Raw genomic sequence first — 12,256 nt, 5'->3', positions numbered from 1 at the left:
TTCAAAACCTGCAACATATCAGGGAGGGGGAGAGTTACCTAGACACTGTGTTCCAGGAAGTAGTGACACCAATTAGATTAACTAATTCAGATGTAGCCCGTGGTCAGGGACAGGAGTGTGTGACTATTTTTGAGGCAAGTACGGGGATACAGAAGGTAGTGTTGGAGGAACCGCAGCCCCTGCTCTTGTCCAACAGGTTCGAGGCTATTAATACCTGTGAGGATGGGCACGGGGACTGCAGGGAGGATGAGCAACCTGGCCACAGTACCGTGGAAAGAAGGGCCAATCAAGTGGGGGGTGTAAAAAGAAATGTTGTAGTGTTAGGAGATAGTATCATTAGGAGGATAGATAGGGCTCTTTGTAGCCGAGAGCGAGGGTGGTGTTGCTTGCCCGGTGCCAGGGTTAAGGAAATCTCCTCTGGGCTGGAGAGAAACTTGGAGTGGGAGGGGGAGGATGAAGTTGTCGTGGTCCATGTTGGTACCAACGAAGAAAATTGGACAAGGAAAGAGGTTCTGCTGAGGGGGTATGAGCAGCTAGGGGCAAAATTAAATTAAAAAGCAGAACCAAAAGGATAATAATCTTTAGATTACTACCTGAGCCACGAGCAAATTTGGCTAGGGTAAATAAAATCAGAGAGTTAAATGCTTGGCTCAAAGAATGGTGTGGGAGAAATGGCTTTTGCTTCTTGGGACAGTGGCACCAGTACTGGGGCAGGAGAGATCTGTTCCATTGGGATGGTCTTCACTTGGCCAGTGCTGGGACTGGAATCCTGGCGAATCAAATAACTAGGGCAAAAGGGAGGGCTTTAAACTAATTAGTTGGGTGGAGGTTTCAAGAGAGCAAAATATTAAAATGGCAACCGAGAAGGCAATAGTGCAAGGCAGCAGTGGGGAGAATTAAAAACGAGAGCGTGTCAGGAAGGGACAGAATATATAAAGATAAAGGTAAAGTAGTAAAGGGGGTAAAAGCAGGAATAATTTGTCACAAAACATATTTAAAAGTTCTTTATCTGAATGCTTGCAGCATTCGTAACAAAATAGACGAGTTGACGGTACAAATAACGACACATGGGTATGATCTGGTGGCCATTACGGAGACATGGCTGCAGGGTGACCATGACTGGGAACTACACATCCAGGGGTATTTGACTATTATGAAGGACAGACAGGAAGGAAAGGGAGGTGGGGTGGCTGTGTTAATAAAGGATGGAATCACTGCAATAGTGAGAAATTATATTGGGTCAAAGTATCAAGATAGTGAAACGGGTCGGGTGGAGCTAAGGAATAATAAGGGGAAAAAGTCACTAGTGGGCATAGTCTATAGGCCTCCTAACAGTTGCAACTCTATTGGTCGGAGTATAAATCAGGGAATAGTTGGGGCTTGTAATAAGGGAACAGCTAAAATCATGGGAGATTTTAACTTTCATATTGACTGGACAAATCAAATTGGGCAGGGCAACCTTGAGGAAGAGTTCATAGAGTGCATTAGGGAAGGGGTCCTTGAGCAGTATGTTACTGAACCAACCAGGGGGCAGGCAATCTTACATCTGGTCCTGTGTAATGAGGCAGGATGAAAAAAAATGTCCTAGTAAAGGATCCCCTTGGAATGAGTGACCATAACATGGTTGAATTCCAAATTCAGTTGGAGGGTGAGAGAGTTGGATCTCAAACCAGCGTACTAAGCTTAAATAAAGGAGACTATGAAGGTATGAGAGCAGAGTTGACTAAAGTGGACTGGGAAAACAGATTAAGGTGTAAGACGGTACATGAGCAGTGGTGTACATTCAAGGAGATATTTCACAACTTTCAAGAAAAATAAATTCCAATGAGGAAAAAGGGGCATAAAAGAAAAGACGGCCATGCGTGGTTAAGTAAAGTAATAAAGGTAGTATCCGACTGAAAACAAGGGCATATAAAGTAGCCAAATCTAGTGGGAGGAGAAAACATTGGGAAGAATTTATAAGCCAGCAAAGATAAACTAAAAGATTAATTAAGAAAGGGAAGATAGAGTATGAAAATAAACAAGCAAAAAATATAAAAACAGATAGCAAGAGTTTCTACAGTTATATAAAAAGAAAAAGGGTGGCTAAAGTGAATGTTGGTCCCTTAGAGGACGAGACCGGGAAATTAGTTGTGGGGAACATGGAGATGGCAGAAACGCTGAACAAATATTTTGTAACAGTCTTTCCAGCAGATGACACTAAAAATATCCAACACTGTACAAAAAGGGCGCTATAGGAGGGGAGGAGCTAAACACGATTAAAATCTCTAAGGAGATGGTACTCGGTAAGATAATCGGTCTTAAGGCGTATAAATCCCCTGGGCCTGATGGCTTACATCCTAGGGTGTTGAGAGAAGTAGCGGTAGGGATTGCGGATGCTTTGGTGGTAATTTTCCAAAACACCCTGGATTCAGGAAAGGTCCCGGCAGATTGGAAAACTGCTAATGTAAGGCCCTTATTTAAAAAGTGAGGTAGACAAAAGAGTGGGAACTATAGACCAGTTAGCCAAACATCTGTGGCTGGTAAAATGTTGGAGTACATTATTAAGGAAGCAGTAACAGGACCTTGGGATAAGCTTAATTTAATCGGGCAGAGTCAGCATGGTTTTATGAAGGGGAAGTCATGTTTGACAAACTTGCTCGAATTCTTTGAGGATCTAACAAACAGTGTGGATAAAGGGGAACCAGTGGTTGTGGTGTATTTGGACTTCCAAAAGGCCTTTGACAAGGTGCCACACAAAAGATTACTGCACAAGATAAATAATCACGGGATTGGGGTTAATATACTGGCATGGGTGGAAGATTGGCTATCTAAAAGAAAATAGAGAGTTGGGAAAAATGGTTAATTCTCGGGTTGGTAATCAATAACTAGTGGTGTTCCACAGCGGTCAGTGCTGGGAACCCAACTCTTTACAATCTATATTAAAGATTTGGAGGAGGGGACCAGGTGCAACATATCCAAGTTTGCCGACGATACAAAGATGGGAGGGAAAGCAGTGAGTGAGGAGGGTATAAAAAACCTGCAAAAGGACATAGACAGGCTCAGTGAGTGGGCAGAAATTTGGCAGATGGATATAATGTTGGAAAGTGTGAGGTTATGCACTTTGGCAGAAAAAATCAAAGAGCAAGTTATTATCTAAATAAAGAGAAACTGCAAAGTGCTACAGTACAAAGGGATCTGGGGGTCCTGGTACATGAAAAACAGAAGGTTGGTATGCAGGTACAGCAGGTGATCAGGACGGCCAACGGAATCTTGGCTTTTATTGCAAGGGGGATGGAGTATAAAAGCAGGGAAGTCTTGCTTCAGTTATACAGGGTACTGGTGAGGCCACACCTGGAATATTGCGTACAGTCTTGGTTTCCATATTTAAGAAAAAATATACTTGCTCTCGAGGCAGTTCAGAGAAGTTTCACTTGGTTGATTCTGGAGATGAGCGGGTCGACTTATGAAGAAAGGTTGAATAGGTTCGGCCTCTACTCATTGGAATTCAGAAGAATGAGAAGCGATCTTCTCGAAACATATAAGATTGTGAGGGGGCTTGATCGGATGGATGCGGGGAGGATGTTTCCACTGATGGGTGAGACTAGAACTAGAGGGCATAATCTTAGAATAACGGGCTGCCGTTTCAATACTGAGATGAGGCGAAACCTCTTCACTCAGAGGGAAGTAAATCTATGGATTTTGCTACCTCAGAGAGATGTGGAAGCTGCGACATTAAATAAATTTAAAAAGGAGATTGACAGTTTCCTAGCTGATAAGGGAATTAGGCATTAAAGGGAGCGGGCAGGGAAGTGGACGTGTGTCTAGGTTCGGATCAGCCATGATCCTACTGAATGGTGGAGCAGGCCCGAGGGGCCCTATGGCCTACTCCTGCTCCTACTTCTTATGTTATGTTATGTTATTCACTTCCTTTCCTTCTGTAAAATGCCTGTTGTTTCAAAGTCAGCAGGAAATGACATTGGGAACAAGATATTTTAAATGTTTACTTGCACACATTTAGCTGTTCCTCACAGTGTCACAACCATCACGGTTATTATCCGTCTTCCATGTATTTTGTTGCCGACTGCATCTCCCTAGCAAACTTACCTGATCACAGCACGGCTATCAATCAACTCATTTCCAGTGAGAAAAATGCCACATTAGCAACGTGTGCAAGCCTGGAATGAGAGGGTACCTGGGCCGTGATAACTTATCCTGAGCATTAAGATATTCATTACTCCTTACCCCATGCTGCCTAAGACAATTCTCCTCATGCTGGTTCTTTTGCTGGTTATCTCCAATCGGTGTTCTCTGGTCCGACCCTCCTGCCACTGGAAAGCGTTTCTCCTTATTTCGTCTACCAAGACCCCTGGTAATTTTGCAAGCCTCTATTAAATTTCCTCTTAACCTTCTGAGGAAAGCAATCCCAGCTTTTACACACTATCAACATAACTGAAGTCCATTATCCCTCGGGCCACTCTGTAAGACGTCAAACTGAGGCTCTCGCTCAGTATGTCTGGCAGGCGTAGACATATATATGAGATACAGGGGAGTCAAGGGTTATGGGGAGCGGGCGGGAAACTGGCGTAGAGTGGAAGATCTGATCAGCCATGATCTAATTGAATGGCGGGGCATGCTCGAGAGGCCGTATGGACCACTGCTGCTCCTATTTCTTCTGTTCTTATTCATCTTTCTCTCCCGTCTGCTTCCTTGTCCCTCGGTCAATTCTAGCTCAGACGAACATTACATCGCTCAGTTCCTCGTCATTATAGTGGTGAGTATCCCCGCCTCTCACGCTGGAGAACGGTCTTCAATTTCCCGATTGGGAGGATTTTTCACAGTCCCAAAGTTAAATCTTTGGGCAGCTCCTTAAAATGCTACTTGGAAAAGTTGTACAGAAAAAAATCAACTAAAATAATTTTAGAAGATGTACTGGCATATGTAGAACTGTATAACAACTTCCTGCATTAACTCCTCTTTAACATTGTGTTCTTCTTCTGTTTGTCTTTTGTGTGGAGCACTGAGGATGGAGAGAGGACAGAGAAATGCAGGTAACAGCAGGAATAAGCACGAATGCACTTTAAAGGAGACAGCACTGGCACATTTGACCGAATGGCCACCAACTGTGCGGCAAGCCTCCATGAATCAGCTGGATATCTGCAACATACCCATACAAAGGGAGCACATACCTGTGCATGTGTATGTGTTTGAGTCTTTGTGCGGCTCAGTTCCACACCTGGTGAGATCTGCTAACTCAGCACAGGCCGGGGATGAAGCCTGGGCCTTCCCAAATGCAATGAAACAAGAAACAAATACTGGCTAGGAAAGGCTCAGCGAGTTCGAGAAATCTGTGCCCTTGTATGATTTAAATCACAACGGCTTCGAACCCGATGATACTTCACACTGGTGAAGAAATTCAGTTCACTTTTTCGACACAATTCAAAGCAGCAGAATCAATGAACACGTTGAAGCCGGCAAATATGAACACATCTGTCACTAAGCAACAACAACATTTGAAGTATATGGCACAGACAAGGAAGAAAGGAAAGAAAGATTTTAAGAAAGTAAGGAATTATAAGGGCTTGGGTTTTTATACACTGCCACTGTGTTTCTTTCAGCATTGGGACAGCAGAGTGCACAGTGGGCTCATCAGCAACATCAGTTCCTGAAACATGGTTCAATAGGAACTGAGGAGGCCATTCAGCCCCTCGAGCCTGTCAAACAGGATCAGGAGGAGCCCATTCAACCCCTCGAGCCTGTTACACTGGAGCAGGAGGCCATTCACCCCGTCTAGCCTGTTACACAGTAACAGGAGGAGGCCATTCAGTCCCTCGAGCCTGTTACACAGGGAAAGGAGGAGGCCATTCTGCCGCTCGAGCCTGTTATACAGGATCAGGAGGAGGGCCATTCAGCCCCTCGAGCCTGTTACACTGGAACAGGAGGAGGACATTCAGTCCCTCGAGCCTGTTACACAGCAGCAGGACGGTTCAACTCTTTCATGGGGAATTGCTACAGCTGACCATCAAACTGGAGAATATTGGTACAGAACCTTTAGAAACGTTAGAAATCTCTGCAAGGACCATAAATAATAAAGAAATTCAGCACCTAGCGCCTGTTACTCTGGAACAGGAGGAGAACATTCAGCCACTCGAGCCTGTTACACTAGGACATTCAGCCCCTCGAGCATGTTACACAGAAACAGGCCATTCAGCCCTTCAAACATGTTACACAGTAACAGGAGAAGCACATTCATTCCCATGACCCAATTACAGCTAATTTTTCATGCGATGCATTTGCTGTGAAATAAATTGTTACAAACGTTTAACCTGCATCGACCGAGAATCGAACCCAGGGCTTATTGCGTGCCGGGCAAGAATTGCACTTCTGAACCACCAATACACACATACAAAGCAAATTCCATTTTCTGGTAGATACAATTTATTTTTGAGTTTGTTAATACAAGCGGGGACACTGCGTTAAAATAAAAAGCAAAATGCAGCAGATGCTGGATCTGGAATTGTTGATAAAATGTTCGAAACACTCCCCAGGTCCTGGAACATCTGTCGACAGTAGAAACACAGGGTTAACCTTTCAGGTCCATGAGCTCTCGGCAGAGCTAAGATTTTGCAGTTTTGCAGGTCCCGTGTGAGTTTCCTTCCAAAGTTTTTAAGCTGCTGAATAATTACATAATTAAGAAACTAACCTTCCACAAAAGAATAAATGGCGCATATGGGGATCGAATCCACGACTTTGGCATGACTTCTACCAAGCTCTAACCAACTGAGCTAACCGACCCACTTATCTGCTTTTTCTTTAGTATGGTCCCTGTTTCTGGTCTTTGCCAGTTAATTCACTTTCTCTTCGAAGGCTGTAAAATAAAGACTTGCATTTCTACAGGCCTTTCACGACCTCAGGACTTCCCAAAGTGCTTTACAGCCGATTAATAATTGTTTTAATGTTTTGCATCTGTGACAGGTAGATTGCTCAGGAGGACGTCAAGTATGTTTTCCCACTCGTGTTGGTTTCCTCACCAGCTGCCGCAGGCCCAGACTGGCAGCCATATCCTTCAGGGCTCTACCAGCTCGCTCAGTATTGCTGCTACCGAGCCACTCTTGGAGATGGACATTGAGGTCCCCCACCCAGAGTACATTATGTGCCCTTGCTGCCTTCATTGCTTCTTCCAAATGGTGTTCAACATGGAAGAGTACTGATTCATCATCTGAGGGAGGGTAGTATTTTATAATCAACAGGAGGTTTCCTTGTCCATGTTTGACCTGATGCTCTGAGAATTCATGGGGTTCGGAGTCAATGTTGTGGACACCCAGTGCCTTTCCCTCCCGACTGTAAACACTGTGCCACCTGGTAGATCTGTCCTGCTGGTGGGACTGCATACCCACCTTCTGTTTCACTGTAGCAGGCCTGACAGGCTGAATGGACTCCTCCTGTTCCTGTTTAACATGTTCGAGGGGTTGAATGGTCTCATACTGTTCCTCTGTTACAGGCTCGATGGGTTGAATGGCCTCTACTTATTCGAGAGCAAAATACTGCCAATGCTGGAAATCCGAAAAAACAACAGAAAACGCTGGAAAAACTCAGCAGGCCAGGCAACATTCGTGGAGAGTGAAACAGAGTCAAATTTCGGGTCTGTAGAGGTGTTTCGCCCTGAAACGTTGACTCTGTTTCTTTCTCCATGGATGATGCCTGGCCTCTACTTATTCCTTTTTAACAGTCTTTAATGGTGTAACTTGGCTCCTCCTGTTCCTATGTAACAAACTCGACGGACTGCATGACCTCATATTGTCGTGTGTAACAGTCTCGAGGGTCTGAATGGCCTCCTTCTGTTCTTGTGTAACAGGCTTGACGGGCTGAATTGTCTACTTTATTTCTTGTGTCACTAGCATGAGGGCAGAATGTCTTCCTCCTTTTCATATGTAGCAGTCTCCAGGGGCACAATTGTCTCCTCCTATTGCAGTGTAACTGGCTCAAGAGGCTGTAAAGCCTACTCTTGCTCCTTTGTGAAAGGCTCGAGAAGCTGAATGTCCTTCTCCTGTTCCTCAGTAACAGGCTCGAGGGGCGGAATGGTCTCCTCCTGTTCCACACAAACAGGCTTGATATTCTAAATCTGGTGTCTCTGGATTACTGGTTCAGTAACTCCAAAGGAAAAGTGATCCATTAGTGGCTAACTGAAGAAGTTGAGGATAGCATTAGATTGAAAGAAGAAACTTATAATGTTGTAAAGAATAAAAGTAAGCCTGAGGATTGGGAGAGTTTCAGACACCAGCAAAGGTTGACCAAAAAATTGAGAAAAAGGGAAAAAATTGAAAGAGAGAAAGCAAGCAAGAAATATAAAAGCAGAATATAAGAGTTTCTACAAATATGTAAAAAGGGAATGAATAGCAAAAGTAAACGTTGGTCTATCGAGGCTGAAACAGGTGAAATTATTATGGGGAATAAGGAAGTAGCAGAAAAGTTAAACAAATATTATGTAATGGTCCTCACAGTAGAAGACACAAAACGTGTGCCAAAAATGGTTGGGAACAAGGGGTCTAATGAGGGTTGAGGAACTTAACGTAATTAATATGATTAGAGAAAAAGTACTAGAGAAACTAATGGGACTAAAAGCCAACAAATTCCCTGAACCTGACGGCCTACATCCTAGGGTTATAAAAGAGGTGGCTGAAGAGATAGTGGATGCATTGGTTTTGATCTTCCAAAATTCCCTAGATTCTGGAATGGTCCCAGTGCATTGGAAGGTCGCAAATGTATCACCGTTATTCAAGAAAGGAGGGAGAGAAACAACAGCGAACTCCAGGCCAGTTAGCCTGACATCAGTCATCAGGAAAATGCAGGAATCTATTGTTAAGGAAGTGTTATCAAGTTACTTAGGAAATCATAACATGATTAGGCAGAGTCAATATGGTTTTATGAAAGGGAAATGCTGTTTGACAAATTTATTAGGTTTTTCAGGATGTAACCAGCATGGTAGATAAAGAGTAATCAGTGGATGTGGTATATTTGGATTTCCAAAAGGCATTCGATAAGGTGCCACTTAAAAGACTATTACACAAGATTTGGGCTCATGGGGTTGGGGGTAATATAGTAGCATGAATAGAGGATTGGTTAACGGACAGAAAACAGAGAGTAGGGATAAACAGATATTTTTCAGGTTGGCAGGCTGTAACTAGTGGGGTGCCGCAAGGATCAGTGTTGGGGCCGCAGCTATTTACAGTTTATATTAATTACCTAGATGAAAGCACCGAGTGTAATGTATCCAGGTTCGCTGATAATAAAAAGCCAGGTGGGACAGTAAGCTGAGAAGAAAACACAACGTGTCTGCAAAGGGATATAGATAGATTAAGTGAGTGGGCAGTAAGGTGGCAGATGGAGTATAATGTCGGGAAATTTGTGGTTATTCACTTTGGTAGGAAGAATAGAAAAACAGAATAACTTTTAATTGGTGAGGAACTTTCAAATGTTTGTATTCAGAGAGATTTGTGTGTCATCCGGCAAGAAACACAGAAAGCTAGTGTGCATGTACAGCAAGTAATAAGGAAGGCAAATGGCAAGGAGGTTGGAGTACAGGAGTAAGGTAGTCTTATTACTATAGTACAAGGCCTTGGTGAGACCACACCTAGAGCACCGTGCACAGTTTTGTTCTGCTTATCTAAGGAAGGATATATTTGCCTTGCAGGCGGTGCAAGAAAGGTTCACTAGATTGATTCCTGGGATGAGATTGCTGTCCTATGATGAGAGATTGTGCAGAATGTGGATATACCCTCTGGATTTTAGAAGCATGAGAAGTGATGTCATTGAAACATACAAGATTCTGAAGGGGATTGGCAGGGTAGATGCTGAAAGGTTGTTTCCCCTGGCTGGATGTGTCTAGAACTAGGGGGCATAGTCTCAGGATAAGGGGTACGCCATTCAAGACTCAGATGAGGGAGCATTTCTTCACTCAGAGGGTTGTGAATCTTTGGAATTCTCTGCCCCAGAGGCTGTGAATGCTGAGTCTTTGAGTATATTCAAGGCTGAGATAGATTTTCAGACTCTAGGGGAAATCATGGGATATGAGGTGGGAAAGTGGAGTTGAGGCCGATGATCAGCCATGACCTTATTGAATGGTGGAGCAGGCTCGAAGGGCCGTATGTTCTACTCCTGCTCTTATATCTTATATTCTTATGTTCTTATAACCACAATGTTACTATGATTAAATTCCACGTGTGTAACAGGCTGGAGAGTCTGAATAGCCCCCTCCTGTTCCTGTCTTACAGGCCGAGGGGCTGAATGGCCTCATCCCTTTCATGAGTAACAGGCTTGAAGGGCTGAATGGCTTCCTCCTTTTCCTGTATAACTGGCTCGACATGCTGAATAGCCTCCTCGAGTTCCCATATAACAGCCTCAAGTGGCTGAATGGCCTCCTCATGTTCCCGTATAACATGCTCGAGGGGCTGAATGGCCTCCTCCTGTTCCATTGATACAGACTCGAGGGGCTGATTCACGTCCTACAGTTTCTGTATAAAAGGCTAGATGGGCGGAATAGCCTCTTCCTGTTTACGTGTAACAGACTCAAGGGGCTGAATGGCATCCTCCTGTTCATGGATAACAGGCTTTAAGGCCTCAATGGCCTCCTCCTATTCCTGTGTAACCGAATCGAGGTACTGAAAGGCCTCCTCCTGATCCTGGGTAACAGGCTTGAGGGGCAGAATGGCCTCCTTCTGATCCTGTATGATAAGCACGATGGGCTGAATGTCCTCTTCCTATTCCTGTGTAACAGAATCGAGGGGCAGAATGGCTTCCTCCTTTTCCTGCATAACAGGCTTAACAGGCTGAATAACCTCCTCCTGTTCCTGCAAAACAGGCTCGATGTCCTGAATGGCCTCTTCCTGTTTATGTGTAACAGAGTCGAGGAGCTGATTGGCCTCCTCCTCTTCCTGTATAGCAGACTCGAGAGGCTGAATGTCCTCCTCCTTTTCCTGTGTAACAGGCTCGAGGGGCTGAATGGCCTCCTCCTATTCCTGTGTAACAGGTTCGATGGGCTGAATGGCCTCCTCCTGTTCCCATATAACAGGCTTGAGGGACTTAATGACTTCCTCCTGTTACTGCATAATAGGCTCGAGGGGCTGAATGGCCTCCTCCTGTTACTGTATGACAGGCCGAGGGGCTGAATGGCCTCATCATTTTCATGAGTAACAGGCTTCAGGGGCTGAATGGCCTTCTGCTTTTCCTGTCTAACAGACTCGCCGGGCTGAATGGACTCCTCCTGGTCTGTTGTGTCTGTGTGTTAATGGAGACACGGAATGCAGGAGTTGGTTAACAGATGTTTACTGAACAAAGTCTGGAGGTGAACTAAAAGATACAAGACACTATACAGGCTTATATAGCCCGAGTGGCCACTACCGGCATTACAGTACACAGGGGCTCTTAAAGGCACATACACCACATGTTCCTGCATAACAGACTCGAGGGGCTGAATGGCCTCCTCCTGTTCATGTATAACAGGCTTGAAGGGCTGAATGGCTTCCTCCTTTTCCTGTATAACTGGCTCGACAGGCTGAATAGCCTCCTCCTGTTCCCGTATAACAGGGTCAAGATGCTGAATGGCTTCCTCCTGTTCCCATATAACATGCTCAGGGGCTGAATGGCCTACTCCTGTTCCATTGATACAGATTCGATGGGCTGATTGGCGCCCTACAGTTTCTGTATAAAAGGTTTGAGGGGCTGAATGGGCTTAATGGCCTCCTCCTGTTCATGTATAACAGGCTTGGAGGCCTGAATGGCCTCCTCCTATTCCTGTGTAATCGAATCCAGGGGCTGAAGGTCCTCCTCTTGATCCTGTGTAACAGGCTTGAGGGGCAGAATGGCCTCCTTCTGTTCTTGTATGGTAGGCACGATGGGCTGAATGCCCTCTTCCTATTCCTGTGTAACAGAATCGAGGGGCTGAATGGCTTCCTCCTTTTCCTTTATAACAGGCTTAGCACGCTGAATAACCTCCTCCTGTTCCCGCATAACAGGCTCGATGTCATGAATGGCCTCTTCCTGTTCATGTGTAACAGAGTCGAGGAGCTGATTGGCCTCCTCCTGTTCCTGTATAACAAACTTGAGGGGCTGAATGTCCTCCTCCTGTTCCTATGTAACAGGTTCGTGGGGCTGTAGAGCCTCCTCCAATCCTGTGTAACAGGCTCGAGGGGCTGAATGGCCTCCTCCTGTTCCCGTATAACAGGCTTGATTGACTGAATGACTTCCTCCTTTTACTGTATAATAGGCTTGAGGGGCTGAA

Source organism: Somniosus microcephalus, unplaced genomic scaffold (genome assembly GCF_052327205.1).
Source record: "Somniosus microcephalus isolate GS21.2 unplaced genomic scaffold, FLI_Smic_1.0 unresolved_chr8, whole genome shotgun sequence".
Lineage (NCBI taxonomy): Eukaryota > Metazoa > Chordata > Chondrichthyes > Squaliformes > Somniosidae > Somniosus > Somniosus microcephalus.
This window is presented reverse-complemented; position numbering follows the sequence as displayed.